This window comes from Argiope bruennichi, chromosome X2 (assembly GCF_947563725.1).
Source record: "Argiope bruennichi chromosome X2, qqArgBrue1.1, whole genome shotgun sequence".
Classification (NCBI taxonomy): domain Eukaryota; kingdom Metazoa; phylum Arthropoda; class Arachnida; order Araneae; family Araneidae; genus Argiope; species Argiope bruennichi.
Genome location: NC_079163.1, coordinates 65,881,035 through 65,899,156, shown reverse-complemented (window position 1 = coordinate 65,899,156; position 18,122 = coordinate 65,881,035).

Genomic DNA, 18,122 nt, shown 5'->3' with positions numbered 1-18,122 from the left:
TAAACATGCAATTGACAACTTTCATAATACGTTAATAAAGTTGGCGTGTGCTGCCACAGAAGTCTGTAGGTAACTGGTTACCAATAAGACAAGACAAGTTTGAGCCGACTAACTTAATTTACAATCGAAATTTATATATACAAGATAAATATTTAAAAATAGTGGTAAGTGTAAAACACCAAATATAAACAATACATTTCTTTGCAAAATAATGGTAAGAATGTTTGAATTTAAAGTAGTGGTAACCCAAGCAGCAAGAGAAGTCGCTAAACGATTGGCCAAGCATCGCAGCCATCTGATATACGCCGCCCGTATTTTGCCAATGTCACCTTTGCATTGGCCCGACATCGGATTTTGACCATATTTTTTTCTGTCGCCTCTGAAGATCGCTTTTTCATCGGGGCGAACTCCTACGGCGACTTAGTGAAAAAGACCGGCTCAAAGCAATCGGCCCATAGTCGCCTCGATGTCGGGAAAGTTGCTTTTCCTAGGTGGCGCTATGCGAACATATTTTAGAAATTTCCCATGAATCACCTGGCGTGTACAGGATTTTGAAATTCAACCAGCAACGCATACTGTCATTTCAAGAAACTTGGTAAGTGTAAAGTTTTTATTATTATATATTTGTAAATAATATATTATTTATTCTAAATAGTGAATAAAAAAGATTATTTTTGTTGAAGCCGTTCGAACTCGTTGCTTAACATGGAGTTGCACGTGATATTATTAGCGTTAGGCGTAAGCGACGATTATCATTTCTTTTCTTGTTTGTATTCTTTTCAAGTGATTTTATTTCCTATCTTTTTTTGTGTGTGTGTCTGTTCTTAAATTATTGCAGATATTTTTCCATTTCATTTACAATGCCTTTCCTTTTGTTAACAACAATTTCTAATGAAAAAAGTTTTTAAAAAAATATTAAATTGCGTTCTTATGTTCTGGTTTTTCAATAACATTTGTGTTATTATTTTTATTTCGACATAAGGCTAAAAAAATAGATTAGCAGAATATATTTATTGTAAATTTCAAAAAAAAAAGAATCTTTAAAACTTGCAATTATGTAGTTATATTTGAATACTCTTATGTGAATAGTTTACAATTATTTCACCTTTCATAAAATAGTAACATAAATTTTACACCCATTAGTTTATATTATTTTTCTCTATTGTCCTAAACATTATTATAATATTTGCCTATATAGTTCATTATCAGATTGAAAACATTATCAAGCTTATGAAGTTCTATATATCTATTTTACTCCTTAATTACATATCTCCAATTCTCAACAAATATTTTATTTGTACTTTTAAAAGAAGTGAAAGCTCAATCATTATTCTAATTAAGGAATATGTTTTTTAGGTTCATCAAATCTGCAAAAAGAAGAGTGAACTTGAAGAAAAGTATATGTATAATTCTTTATATGTATTACCAGCAAAATATGAAATCCAGTATTCTATAGAATGGCCAAGCATTGTATATAATGCCTAAAACAAGCCAGTAATGTATGAAACAATTTGTATTTCATACATTTTCTAAGCATTCTATAGAATGCCAAATGACAACCTGGCAAAGTATGAAATACATCTCTCATTCAATGAAATAAAAATTTGTGCAACCTTTGTTTCAAAACTGAAAATGCAATTAAAGATAAAATAAATTTTAAAATCGATCTATAAATATAAACAAAAACAAAAAAATTCTCACTATTTGTTTGGAAACTACTGTGCAAGTTTCTATTCCTGACTTCAAAAAAGAGCAAAATATTGGAAGTTACAATTAATGTGACGGAGTATGTTTTCTACCAACTTGGAACATCAGAAGGAAATTTAAAACAATTATATGCGAGACAATTATATGTCCCAATTCACTTAATATCCTAAGAACTTGTTTAGAATTGAAGATATTCCAAATCACAAAATTTCTCTCTGGTCAGTTGCAATTGATCAGAGCAGTGGAAGCAATCAAGGATTTATCAGATGTATGTGTTAAAGTGCCAAAATATGTAATGTCTTTTCGTGAAAAATGTAGTAAAACTTCAAAATGTTGCAATGTGATAGGCTTGAATAACAAGTAGGTAAATTTTAATTTCTGATTTTTTTTTATCTGAAAACTTATTTGCCTTAATTAGAAAGGCATAAATTTTGTTTTGTACAAATTTTATTTTTCTATATAATTTGAATAAATTTTTTTAATGACAACCTCATTATTTTTTCAGATTGACAATTCAAGTGATTTTAATTCTATTTAGCTTAATTAATTTTCCTTTTCATTTACAATTTTTCTATGAAAGAAGTTTAATAAAGTATTAAATAACATTTTTATATTTTGATATTGAAATAACATTTGTGTAATTATTTTTATTTTGACATGAGGCTAAAAAAAGTTTAGCAGAATGTATTTATTTTAAACTTCAAAAAAGAAAAAAAAATTCTTTAAAACTTGAGATTATGCAGGCACTTTTAAGTACTCTTATATGAATAGTTTCAAATTATTTCGCATTTCATAAAACAGTAACATAAATTTTACTGCCATTAGTTTGAGTTTTTTTTTTTTTTCTTTATTATCCTTAACATTATTATAAAGTTTGCTTACACAGTCCAGTATCAGAACAAAAAAATTATGCTTATAAAGTTCTATAAGACTTTTGCTTGTTAATTACTCATCTCCAATTGTCAACAAATGTTTTATTTGTACTTTTAAATGAAGCGAAATCTCAATTACTATTATAACTGTTTTCTAGGTTCAGCAAAAAGGGAAAATGAAATGTATAAATAAATGTATAATTTTTTATATGTAGCTGAAGATTCAGTTATACATATATATAATATTTATATAAATGTGTGTGGATTTTTAGAAATTTCAAACTCTTCAAGTATTACATAATAAATAAAGTTTAAATAAATTTTTTATAAATTATTTTGTGTCAATATTATTTATTCTTCTAAATTATAAGTCATAGTTTCAGGATTTTGCTTGGGTGTATAAGTCATTACAGAAAATTCAGTAAAAAATTTCAAGTAAATTATTATTTTACTTTGTATTTCTAAAATATTATTTAATGAAGGTCTTTGTAAATAAATTGTTTTACATAGTTGTTTTTCTTTTCTTCTAAAAATAAAGAGGGGAAAATAATAATTAAAAAAATATTTGTCTAAAGAAATTTTGTATAATTGAAAATAGTGTTTACATTTTTAGGTATTGAGTTTTTGTGAAATATTCAGAGTTAATCATAGATCAAATTTGGTTCTTGTGCCATGAAACAAAACCAAACTAATCATAGATTTTAAAAAAAATTAGAAATTTGAAGTAAATTGTTAATTTGTGCTTGTAAAATGTTATCAATTGGACATTAGCTAACACTAACATTTGTAATGAGGTATAAAATTTCTACACCATAAAGTAACTTTGTAAGTTAATAATAAATAAGATTTCGTATAAGTGAAAGAAGTGTTGTATTTTTGTGCATGGAATTTTTGTGAAACATATTTTTCAAATATTCAGAGTTAATCATAGATCAAATTTGGTTATTTTGCCACAAATCTAAACCTCACTAAACATAAATTATGAAAATATTAGAAATTTGAAGTAAGTTATTAAATAAGAATTAAGTTTGTGCTTGTAAATTGTTGTTTATTGAATATTAGCTAACACTAACATTTATAATGAGGTTTAAAATTAATGCAATATGAAGTAACTCTGTAAATTAATAGTAAATAAAATTTCCTATAATGGGAAGAAGTGTTCCATGTTTGGGTATGGAATTTTTGTGAAATATTCAGTGTTAATCATTAATTAAATTTGGTTCTTGTGCTACAAAACCAAACAACTAAATATAGATCAAGAAAATATTAGAAATTTGAAGTAAATTATTAGTTTGTGCTTGTAAAATGTTGTATGTTGGACATCAACCAACACTAACATTTATAATGTGTAAAATTTCTACAACTTGAAGAAACTTTGCATGTTAATAGTAAATATAAGGAATTTTGTAGAATTGAAAGAAGTGCTGCATTTTTGTGTATGGAATTTTTGAGAAATATTCAGTGTTAATCAAAGATCAAATTTAATTCTTGTGCCATAGAACCAAACTAATCATAGATAATAAAAAAAATATTAGAAATTTGAAGTAAATTATTAATTTGTGCTTGTAAAATATTTTCTATTGAAGAAATATATAATAGGAATTATATAATTTAGTGTTTGAAACTATTTTTAACCAATGCATTAAATTTTAGGATGTTAAAATAGGAATTTGTGTTTTATTCATTATTCTTTAGGAATTATTTGTTTATTGCTCACATTAAGCAATATAAAAGTGTGTATAGTAAAAAATATATATATATATATATATTTTTAATAGGAATTATATATTTTTCTGTTTCGAATTTTTATAAAATAGCTTTTAAAAACGAATGATACAGGCAATATATATAATACATCTACTTTTAAATTTGTAATATCAGTTAAAATCATACTGATTAATTATATAATTGAAACTATGATTATGTTAACATTTCTTCCCATGCATTAAACAATGAAAATAATTAGGAAATATCAATGAAGGAAATAAATCTTATATGTAAATAGATGTTCTGGGGATCAAATTTAAAATTATTTCAGATAATTTTAACATTTGTTTATTTTTTTTTAAAGAGCAGTAAAAAAATGTAATTTAAACATTTTATAGGGTAAGATTGTGGTAAAATCTCTGCTATAATAATAGTTAAAAAAAGTTGGAAGAATTGTTAGAATGACATTTTCCATGAATTTTTATCGAAAACAAGTATTTTATGGAATTTTAAATTTATCAAAATAAATAACAAACACTGTTATTAATAGGTAAAAAAGAGAAGTAAACTATACAAAATTTTGAAAGTATGATAGTTTTAAATATTATGACACTACTTTCTAGAGTTTGAGAAAATTGAATAACCATTAAACTAATATTTCAATTTGACACCAGCAAGTGTTCAGAAATAAATTGCCTATTGATTGGCATTTGGTTGCCCATTGCTAAAATACATGGGGAAATGATTGGTATTGGGTCGCCGATTGTTAAAACACATGGGGAAATGATTGGTATTGGGTCGCCGATTGTTAAAACACATGGGGAAATGATTGGTATTGGGTCGCCGATTGTTAAAACACATCGGGAAATGATTGGTATTGGGTCGCCCATTGATAAAACAGGTCGCGAAATGCTTGGTATAACGTCGCCCGTGATAATAACAAGTCGTCAAAGGATCGGCAAATTCGTCGAAAACAAGTCGGGGCAGCCATCACGCGGCGAACCGCTGGGGGACATGACCAATGTCGGGGCGAGATCGCCTCCGATCTCGCCCCAATCTCGCTCGTTCCGTGGGTCGATGGTTGGCCAACTATCTTTTGCTGCTTGGGAAGGATGTTGTGCAGCCACATCATTCCCAAGGGGAGAGAAATGATTACGCTTGGAAAAAGTCCGTAAATCTTACGTGTCGATCAGAACGAGTAGTAACATTGGATCGTTGAAGATCAGGCTTTGGAACAGGTGCTGCTGAACCCGGAGTGTCGCCAGAAAGGATATAAGCTGGCTTGATGCGATCCACACTGACGCGGACTTCCTTTCTGCCAATGCGCAACACGAATATTTTTCCAAGACGCTGCAAAATGCGATAAGAACCTGCGTAAAGAGGTTGTAAGGTCGCTGGAAGAGAGTCGTCACGGAGCATAACAAAATCTCAGGTTTCTAAATCCTTGATGGAAGATAGTGAACCCCACGTATGACGAGAAGATGGAACAGGACAAAATTTTGCCCATGTGAGTCCGGAGTCCATCAACGAAGGTGGACATGTTGATTGACTGCATTTCAGTAAAAATGGGAGAAATAAATTCTCCTGGTAGTCGTAATGGTCGTAATATACAAGTTCAGCCGATGAAGTTTGAAGATCCTCCTTGTAAACACTACGCATACCTAGAAAAATGACGGGTAGTGCTTCGAACCAAGAGGAATCGGGATAGCACATCAAAGATGCCTTGAGTTACCTATGAACACTCTTGACCATTCCATTTGAACACGAATGATAGCTAGTTGTTCGGGAACGCTTGAATGCAGTAAAAATACCGAGATTTTTGAAAAGCTGAGACTCGAATTGGCGGCCTTGATCAGTCGTGATGATTTCGGGGCAACCAAATCTGAAGATCCAGCCGGTAAAGAAAGCTTGAGCTACCTCTTCTCATATGGATTCCATAGACCATGCTTCTGCCCATCAGGAAAAACGGCCGATAGCTGTCAGGCAGTAACGATTAGATTTTGCAGGAGATAGTGGTCCGATGATGTTTATATGAACGTGACGGAATCGGAATGGAATTGGAGCAAAACTCTGAAATGGCGAGGAATTATTCCTTATAATTTTTGAGCGTTGGCAATGTAAGCAGGCACGACAATCACTTTGAACTCTGGGCCAAACAAAATGCGTGGAAACCATACGAGCATTAGCACATGAACCAGGATGACTAAGCCCATGCAACGAATTAAACACCTGGAGACGTTCGGATGCTGGTACAAAGGGTCTCGGTCGTGACGAGGAAGTGTCGTATACCAGTGTCACATCAGAACCAGGGACTTGAATTCTCTCCAAGTGTAAAGAATTATCGTTTTCTTACAAGTCCATTATCTCTTGGTTCCCCTTTTGTGCCTCCGCAATAGCTATAAGATTCACAGATGGTGGAGCACTGATGCGAAAAAGAGCATCAGCAACTAATATGTTGAATATCCGTAGTAAACTGTCCAATGAATGAAATGGGTTGAACTGTACGGGAGGAAGCTTTTCACGGCTTTGAAGATATGCATAGGTGATGGACTTATGATCTGTGTAGATCATGCAATGTTGAGCTTCCAAAATGTGACGAAAATGCTGAACTGCACTGAAGATAGTGAAAGGTTCTCTATAATAAGTTAGCCACTGAGATTGACTGTGTGAAAGCTTTTTGCAGAAAATTCAAGGGGCTTTTAGTTGTCTTCAGCAAATTGCATAAGTGCTGCAATCACGCAATGATTCGAAGCATCAATGAAAAGTCCCAAAGGAGCATCAGGATCTGGTTGCAATAAAAGTGTCACCCGAGAAAATGCATCCTCGCACTTTGTAAATGCTGCCTCAAGTTCAAAAGTCCAAAACACAAATTGAGAGCTTTAGAGGACTGAAAGCGCTTCATGAAGCTAGGTCTGATAAATGGCAGCATCTAGTAAAAACCGTCGGTAAAAATTCACCATACCCAGAAAACGCTTGAAGTCCCGGGCCGTTTTCGGGACTGGAAAATTCTGAAGAACCGCGATGCGATCTGGAAGAGGGCGTGTGCCTTCAGCGGACACTTCATAGCCAAGGAAAGTCTTCTTCTTGTACCAAAGACACTTTTGGAAATATTCAACAGGAGGCCGTAACAGGCGTTGAAAAAGGATGCGAAGGTGTTGTCTGTGCTCGTCTTCATTTGAAGAGAAATCAAGTATATCGTCAACATAGGCAAAACAAAAATTCAAGCCATGCAGTACATTATCGACGAATCGCTGGAAGGTTTGTCCTGCAATCAGAAGACCAAAACTCATAAACGGAAACTCGAATAGTCCAAACGGTGTTGTAATTGCACTCTTTAGTATGTCTTCTGGGTGTACGGGAATTTGAGTATATTCCTTCACCAAATCGATGACAGAAAATACTGCAGCCCCATAAGCGGCTTGAATAGTCGTGGAAGTGACGGACAGGATAACGATCTGGGGTTGTTCGGGTATTAATCCATTTGCATCATCAGCGCATATATGTGCGCATTTTTCCTCGCAACTATCACCAGAGCGCATATGTGCGCGCATTTCACTTAGGCATTTATCAGTAAAGCTCATATTATACCCAAGCATATTGGTTCAGTCACTGAAAAGAGATGATCGCAAATAGTTTCAGGGTAAAATAAAAATAAAAAATAAATTATTTATGCAATATTGCTTTTATTTTTCATATTTTGAAACATTTTCATTTAAATACAACCAAAAAAAATTTTGGTGATAAGAATGAATTTTTCACTTTTCTGTGTGATGCAAATGGGTTAAGAGTCCTGTAACGTCGCACGGTCGCCAGCCTCCTGACTTTTTAGACATGAGATGAAGGGGTGACGCCCATGGTCCTTCTCCACGTCTAGCAGTTCTTTCCCTTACCATCGCCTCGAATTCGGCCAAGGCAATTTTCATTCATTCCGGAGCAAGACAGGAGGTCCCGGTGTCGTTCGTATATGATGTACTGTAGAATGACAAATGTTGCGAAGAGTTCCGGCAGGACGTGTGAGTGTCTCTCAAAATATCTATGTAAGGTGTAGATTCACCCGAAATTACTTTGACGTTCAGTGGAGAGCGATCAGTAGAATGTCCTTTTGTGGATAAGTTAGTAACTGTATCCAAGAGAAATTTGTTTCTACAATCCGGAAAGAGTCCAAAATGAGCCAGAAAGTTCGATCCGATTATAGGCAAGGGAACATCAGCAATGACAAAGCGCCAGTAAAAACATGTACGAAGTCCATGGTCTAACGATAACGTCAGAAAACCATAGGTCCTAATATTAGAGTTGTCAGTTGCGTTCAGCAGGAAATCCGAATGTTGCTTTCGATGAGGCAGGAGACAGCGTATTAACACACTAAATTTCGAACTAGTGTCGATGAAAAATTGTCTTTTGGAAAGCTGGTCGATAATAAGAAGGTGACTATTTCTACCATGGCAACTAGTAGTAGCCGTTATTGGCTACCCGAAGCATTTTACGAAAAACTACAAGGTTTTATGTAGCTCTTGACCTTGTCTTGAAAGCGTCGATGATATAAACATAAATTCGGTTCTGGAGCAGAATGAGGACTTGGGCGAAATCTACGACGCGAAGAACTCCACGAGATTCCTGAACTTAAGTTTGTTTGTAGGAGTTTTATTTTTTCAGTAAGATCCTCGACTTTCGCAGCAAGCGATTCCAATATTACTGCAGCAATTGTAAAAACAACCAGCGGTTGGGCAGAACTCGAAGAAGGCAAAGAGGATGAAAGAGAAACCTGATAATTCTATCAGCCATTTATTCTGGTTATAGAGTGGACTGTCCCTGAAGAATAGTCTGCACATGAGGAGGCAAACGCTGGAGCCACAGAGAAAGAAGGAGTGTGGATTTTATCTCGGGATTGCCGACCAAGGAACGTAGATGTCTTAGGAACTGATATGTTTTGTGATCTCCCAATTCTTCAAGTCCCAACAGCTGTCTCACCCTCTATTCTTCGGAAAGTGCGAGCCGACGGATAAGTTGCTGCTTCAGCGTTTCGCACATAGCTATAGATGGATTGTTGGTAATGATATCGTCTACTTCAGACGCATATCTACTAAACAAGTTGGCCACAATGTAGTGGAACTGTGTGCAATCAGAAGTTATGCGGGCCAATGCAAATTGGGATTCTGCTTGAGCGAACCATACAACTGATTTGTCGAACCAGAAAGGAGGTAATTTTGGAGAAATCCGATAAACAGTGGGCATATCATTGAACTGTTTTCATCATCGGGAGCAGATATTCTTTGCAGCTGCTGAAATCTTTCTTGTAACTTCTCAATTTCATTTTTCAAGTTTTCCTCTTCATTCATGATGAAATTTGATGAAGTAGGCAGAAAATCGGACGGTTGCCTAGAAGGGAGGCAAAGTTCAGCTTTTCAGACCGGGAGAATATCACATATGGCGCTCCAGTAGGTTCAGATTATGGGAATCCCACCGGCGTTAAGAGAGTAGCGTAAAATCACTAGCGAAGACTCGTAGCGACATCTGCAGCAGTAGAAACTGGTAACAATATCCACAACGGCACGAATGAGTGGCGACATCTACAGTTGCGGAAATTAGGAACATCCAAGAGCGGAAGAAACGTCAGGCACAAGCAGCGTCCAGGCTGGAGCAGGCACCAAATCACCATAGCAGGAGCGGTCAGAAGAAACGAGTCACTATTGTATGTTAGCTGGTTACCAATGAGACAAGACAGGTCTCAGTTAACTAACTTCATTTACAATCAAAATTTATATATAAAAGTATAAAATAACAAACAAACAATACGATTTCGTTACAAAATAGTGATAAGAATGTTTGTATTAAAAGTAAATATAAGGCTGTGCAGCCAGAAGTCCTAGTGTCACCCATCACAGATACCTGGCGTTCTTCTTGGGAAATTGTGATTTTACCTCTTAGACTATTTTAAAGTTTTCGGAGTGCTGTTTGGGAAAAATATTTTCGTCCTGGTAAAACATATTTCGGATTCTTGCTTTTAACGTATAATAAATGATTTATTATTTACTGTGTGATAAGGCTGCAAGGAAATTGTGATGAATTTTGTCATTCTATCTGCGAACTTCTGCTTGCTTACAATATTTAAAGGTTGATAATCTTACGTCTCCTGCTTGATTTTTATTACAGGTTTATCTAATTTTGAAATAGTTTCATCGAATATTTAAAAACTACCTCGAATTTATGTAGTTGACAGCAAAGGAAAACTGAGGAGAGACCTTCATTGGTAGCCTAGAATATCGACACAAAGATTACAAATTCCTATTTTAGCATTAAAATTGTTTTAAAAATCTATGACGTCAGTTGCCTTTAAGATTTTTCAAAGTTTTTAAAATATTAATAAAACAAAGTTTTGGGAGAGGGAAAAAAGGATTCTCTTTTCAATCAAAATTTATCAATTTTTTAAATGCATTAGGATATTTAGAGTTACGGAAATAAATTAGTAAAAAAAGTACTTTTTTTGTAAAAAGTAGCAATCAAATTCTTAGTTGAGCATATCTTTTTTGAATCCCCTATTTAAATAAGTGAATGTTTTGATAACAATAGAATCTTTTAATCTTATAAATGCTATAAAGCGTGATTTATATCAACAAACGTTTAATATCTGTTGGCGAAGATACACTTTGAGTTCAATTATTTCTGTGCACTTCATGCATAATTTTTAAAACAATTAAAAAAACTTTATTATTATTTTCAAAAGAACTTTCGCCTGTTAAAAATTCATAGAATCAGAAAATTGCTTAAATTGTAAATATATCTAATAAAGAAAGTACATTTCTTACTACGTAATTTAAATAGTAACTTCCTTATTACACTTACACAGCAATTAATAGCTAGAAAGCTTCATTCAGGAAGCAGAGAAAATGCATATCAAAATTCATGTTTAAAGAAATATTTTAATATATTTAAATATGACAGCTTTTTATAGAAACCTTGACAAAAATTGGAGAAAATAGAAAAAAACATCCATGTTACCGTGAACATTTAAGTTCTTCTCAGGCGAATATGCGATTCTTCTACATATAATCTTTGTTTAATCTTTTCCAAGCCGTCATATGAATCTCGAGAAGATAAAGGACAACAATAAATATTCAAATATTCATTAAATTCTATTCTTAGACAAATCCGTTTTTGGAAGATAAAAATGCACCAGTAATAAAAGTCCGAGTAAATACCTATTAAAAATCGAAAATGAAAATTAATTTTGAGCATCGGCTTATTGGATCGAGATTTATTATGATATCGATAAACCAATATTTTTTAAAAAATATCAAATATTTATATGTATATATATATCAAGTATAAATATCGAAAGAATAGATAATTCGGAGATACCGATCCCCCCCCCCTCGCTATAACGAGAATAGACAAAGGCCTAGTCGAAACGTCTTTTCATTTGCAGTAAAGAAGCTACGCAAAAGGGACAAAACTTGAAACAAAACTTGTTTTTCTATTTCACTTAAGATATTTTTAGTACACTACTAAGTGCGTGTACTTAAAACTAAAAATGGCTTGTGATAGGAAAAACAGTATATTGTTACAAAAATTTTTTCTTCTACAAGTTCCGTCAATCAATCATAATAACGTAACGCATTTAATCGCTATAGTCCAGAAGCTTGCTTCCTGTCTAATCCTGCAGTTTCTTTACTTGTCGGCGACTCCTCTCGCCCGCAACTTCTGACGATCCACACAACTTCCCTGCAGCTTCAGAGTGCCCGTATTTTATAGTTCCGGGAGGAGGGGCTAGAATCTTCAGACCAATCAGGGCGTATCTGTGTATCTCGGTTCCTACTGGATGGATCGTGAAACTTCTCGAACTTTCCAGTATGATCCATTTAGTCGCCAAACTCGTCGTCAAGTCGCCAAATGGCCGCCAAGCTCTCAGGTCATTGACGCACAGGACAGATCTTACAAAGGTTTTAACGGTTTTTCCCAGGATGACACTATTCGTACCGGGTAGCAAAATTACAGATTGGTAACAATATATTGAAATCTTAATACAGTCAAACCTGTTTACGTGTGATCCTTTTCTACGCAACTTTTTAATGCGATATATGAATGTCAACAGTGTCGGCATCATAATACCGTTGTAATGTTTTCTATCAGTATATTATATATATACACACGCTTATACAATGTATATTGTATAGAATGTATGTACATATTGAGTCAGTCCATTCTAATTTTTCAAAATAAAATAAAAGATATATTCCAAAAATAAATAAACTATTATCTTCAAGAGAGGATAGGATTTTCAATCAGTTCATACTGAGAAGAGCATTTCGGACTACGGCAAGAAGTATTAAAATATGTGCATTTTGAAAATCTCTCCATGTTTCAAATGAGAAATTAATTTTTAAAAAAAATGTTGACATAATTTAATATTTTATTTTGTTTGGAAAGCACTTTCTCGCTACTTCGTAAATGTTTGACATATTTTCTAAGTGAGAATTTTGTATGCAAACTCTCTCCACATCATAAAAAAATTTCAACATACTGTTAAAAATTATTCGTTATAGTTATTTATAAAGTTTCAAAATACTTTTCTGTGTACGGTTTCTTTTAAGAGATCCATATCTGCCACACAAAACTAGATTTCACTGTACTCAACTCAAATAAAATAAACGTCATTATCAAAAAATAAACATCAAAGTTCGTCGGTGCTATTTTTACACCGTCCTTAGTTTATTAATAAATAATTTTATTTAATTACAGAGGCTCATTTTTTGAAATGAAAAAAGAAGCACTTTTGGAGGAAAAAAAATGAAAATATTTCAGAAAGGAATATGCCTAACATATGACGTTATTGGATCCAGCTTAGCCTTTACACATTTGCGGCAATAATCAAATAGGTTATTGAAAAGAAAAGGAGGATGTCTATCCGTTTTGAAATGTTCTAACATTCTAATTTTCCAAAATAGTCCCTAAAAAATCGATCGAAAGAATTAATTACCGGACATATTTGCTGTCTAACCTTATTTCCAACATACCTGTTGAAATTCGTTCGTTTTAATCGATAGGATTCTCGTTGAAAAATATTTCGGCAATATTAAATGCATTCTTGTTTTTTATCCTTTGCCTTATTGCAATTTTCTTTTTATTTTTAAAAATTAAAGCAATATGCATTAGCAAAATATATTTAGTTGTAAAATGTTTTTGTTCAAGGATTTCCAGTTTAAAAATTTTGAAAATAAATTTTGTATTCATGAGATAAATGTTTTCTATAACATAATCAGTTCACATTTAAAGAAACTAAATTTAATAATGTCTCAATTGGCTTCATGTATAAATTTGCACCCGACTAATCTTGATCTTGTGATCATTTTCAGTTAGCGCCAAATTTACCATTTGAAATTCCATAAGAAGAAATATTGACAATTTAATTGTAAGTAATGTAGGAAATTTACTAAGAAATGCTACTACAAAGAAATGATTTAAAGTATTGATATTTTTACCGTTGGTCTTGGTCTGAACCACGACGACCCGCCTATCTGAAAGGGTGCAAGATCGTATTTTTACCGTTATTAAATATATGCAAAGGTGTGGGTATATTAACGTCTGGTTTTGAAGAAACACTAGGATTATTTGGGGATGAAACTCGTTATTTGTATCCGCAGTCAAATGCCGAAGACGACACCTGAGCCTTTACCCCCCCCCCTCTTGAAACTTCCGCACCACAGTGTAAAGAGGAGCATTTTGTTTGCAGAAATAACAGCATTTCCTTAAATGTTTTCAAAGGATTTCAAGTTTAAAGCACTAAAACCTAGGACTACCTTAATGAAAGTTTATTTCAATTAATCAATTAAGAAATACAGAGGCCTTAAGTTTTAAACCAGTAGATTTCTGGAAGAAGCAGAAATTTCATACAGCCTTAATGATACTTGTTAATTGACATATTTTAGAAGTGAAAATTACCAATTGAACTGTTGAAATCTATTCTAAATATTTTTAAATTTAAATTCAAGTATAAATTGTCAGTGATGCATTTGTTTCAAACATAGACCATGTATTACAAAAGTATCAGCGTATTATATAGATTAAATATAGTTAATAAACATAATTATGAACTGATAGCAGATTCCTCTATTAATTTACACAACATTTCTTTACAGTAAACTTCAATGAGTCTTGCTATTGTACTAAAGAAAAATAGAAATTAAATTTCTTTTCTTATCAAAATAAATGATTCCGCCAAGAGAGGACATGTCAATTATTCTATGAAGCGGAATGAGAGTTGTTAACATTAAATGCAAGACATTTCGATAGACAAAAATCGCTTTCGATCTTGAATTTCTAATTATATTGATATATTTTGTAGCATATTTGAGTTCAATATACACTGGTGTTCAAAACTTAAACAACAGGGGCTTTTTACCATAGCTGCACGAAAAATAATCTGAGAGACATGAAATTCAGAAACCATTGACAGCATTTTGTACTTAAACGATAGCGAAAGTATAGTGGCACAAAAATGAATACAATGAATATAGTATGGGATCAACCAAACAAACAAAAAAAACGGCTATTTTGAAGTCATGTTATCGCCACACATGATTCTCAGTTCAAGAGGAAGAACTACAAGCAGATGTTCCCTAGCATGGGATATTTCTTCCGCTTACTGAAATGGTTGCTTCGCACCGCCTCTCCATACTCAACATCAGATTGTCCAACAGTTCTTGAGGTAAGAGTGCCCATTCCTCAAAGAGCATCTGTTTCAGTTGTTGAGTGTTCCCCGGAGAATGTTATCGTTCCGCAAGGCGTCTCACCAAAGCATCCCAAGCATGTTCTATGGGATTTAAATCAGGAGAGAATGCTGGCCAATCCATTCGAGTGATATCTTCACTTTCCAGTAACTGCTATCATCAGTAGTCAGGTGTGACCGTGCATTGTTATCCATAAAAACGATGTCTGGTCCAATAGCACCCCGGAACAGGCGCACATGGGGAAGGATCACCTCCTTGCGATAGCGATCTCCGTTTACAGAACCTCTTTCGAAAACGTGGTGCCCAGTAAGCCTGTTCAGCATAATACCACCCGACGACAACTCCAGGAACACCGTAGCGGTCTCTTTCTGTGATGTTACTGCGATGAAACCGTATCTCGACCTTTCTCTACATCAACAGGCGTTGAGAATCCCTTGTGGCACTGAAACGACTCCCATCCATAAAGAGGACACGGCTCCATTGATGAGATATCCAGTTTTTGTGCTCCTTACATTACTCTAAACTGTGCCACCGAGGGCCAACTTTCAAAGGGATGCAGCGTTCAGGACGGTGGGCGAATAAGCCACTTTTGTGAATGCGCCTGGTCACAGTAAACCGCGACACTTGTCACCCTGTTGTTGTACACAGTTGTTGAGGAGTGCCGCTTGCTGATTGGTATAGGTCTCTTTTCACCTTCAGGACGATAAATTGGTCATCCACTGCAGTTCTTTTTCCTAGAGTAGCCACCACCAACTTTTTTAACAACCGTATCTATGGTTTGAAAGGTTTTCCAAGAGCGCAAAACGACACTTTTATTGATTTCGAACTCTACGGCCACAATGGTCAAACTGCGCTCCTTCTCCATCTTTCCGATCATTCTTCCAAGCGTGAAGTCATCCAGGTGATTTTTTCTAGCCATATTTCAAAAACTCACTTGCACTTGCAGAGAAAGTCTTTATTGCGCCACCGTTCTTCCTTTCCTTGTGGTCTTGAGCTGCCTGCGCCGACTATACACGTTTTGCGTATACTCACATTGCCTATGATATTTTCTTCCTGACATTTGCCTTTCTACTAAATTGCGTGATCATTATACCCTTTTCGAAATAACCCTCTTTCTGCAATTTCATGGCTACCTGCTTGAGATTTACATTGTTGCTAAAGTTTTGCACACAAGTGTATAAATAATTTAACAGGCACTATTATTAATAGCCTCAACATCTGCTAAACTAGAAACGTTATGGTACAGAGAGAACGATGAAATTACTAATAACGTCAATGTCATTTTTATTATAAATTTAAAATATAAAATTTCGATATTCTAATAATTTCATATTCAAGCTGGATAAATTATAAAAAAAATCATACCAAACCCATTCAGTCTAAATTCCGGGAATAGCCTTACCAGAGTAGTAATGGGGGCTTAAATACGATTATTTTTCATAGAAATAAAGTTTAGCAATAATAATTTAATTAAAAATTTATATTTCCCGTTTTTTATGAAAATTTCCCAGTTTTGTCACATGAATAGCCTCACAAATTTGAATTTAATAAATCTTAAATTCTCAATCAGAAATTTTCTCTCTAAATTCTTGCAGTTATCACTCAGTAAACTAAAATTAAATTTGGATAAATTGCAATAAATAAATATTCCTAAATAGGCGAAAAGTAGGCCTAGCATCTCGGTTTAGTAAGGAAAAAGGTGAAGAATTTGACATTTTGTAATCTAAATATTTCTCGAACTGAGAAGTCGTTAAAAGAAATTAAGCTTATCGAAAATTATCAACGTTTTAAGCGTATCTAAATTTATCAACAATCTTTTGAAATATTTGCATCAATACCATAAAATAAATAAGCCACGGACTGCTTTAGATAGAGTAGCCAAAGAAGACAGCCACTTGATTCTTCGGCATGCATCTAATTCGAAGACAACTACAAGAATTCTAAAAGCAAAATAAGATTAAAGGCTTTATCACACGGGCAAATACCGTCTACACTTTCGTGGACAATTTCCCGTTTTTACCCGCAGGCAACCGGTCAACCAAGTTTTCCGTCATCGTGAGCTTTTTTCAACCAACTTGAAAATGGGGACGATAGCGACGGAAAGATTGTTTGCAAACGAAATTCAACCAATCGTGCATGGCTTTGGTACTGTTATAGTTGCCAAGAATGGTGCGATTGACGCCAATATGAAATTGATTTGTAAACACATTTCCAAAATGTTCTATGGTCGTGTGAAAGGAAATGGGTTTTGATCGACTTTATTCATCAAAACCCGGCTATTTGGAATCCACTGAATATTCATTATTAAAGACAAATGTTACATGAAGAAATTCGTACAATAATTATCAGAAGACGAAGAGATATTGACACCCGTAGATAGTCATTAAAACCAAGAAAATTTTCAGAGTTAAAAAAAAAATTATGTTTATGTGAACTGTCTTCTTTTTGGGAACTGTATTTGATCAGATTAAATCTTTAAATTTTTTAAATAATGGTATAATTTTTGAATTTCTAAAATATGTAATTAACATTATCCAAACAGTTGAAAAATTATTTAATTCTTTGCTGTTGTGAAAGTTAATAAGGATCAATTCATTTTCTTACCGCTGAAATGTTGTGCAGCACATTATATAGTACATTTAAGGGAACTGCAGAATATGAATGATTCTGTTATTGTTTAATGCTTTAATTAATAAATAATAGTGAAGTTTTTAAAATTAATTGCACATCCAACTCAACTCGCAAAATCGTTTTTATAGCATATTTCTGTGTTCAATTTGATTTTCACAATTTAATCTATGAAATACCAATACAGATACATTATGCAATGATTAGATTTTTTTTGTACGTAAACCTGCCATTATTACTGAAAAATTAACAAAATTGATGGAACAGCAATATATCCCAGGATATAATGTATGGAATGTATGAACAGGAATCCCACTAACGAAATGTGAACTACAGATATTCACCAAACAGAAAAAGCAAATAAAGAGCCATAAATTAGCCATAAAGTACACCTGTTTACCATACAGCAAATCCCCACGTGACGTCACTACACGCATTTTTCCGTGCGCGTTTGTCCACGAAAGTGTAGACGGTATTTGACCAT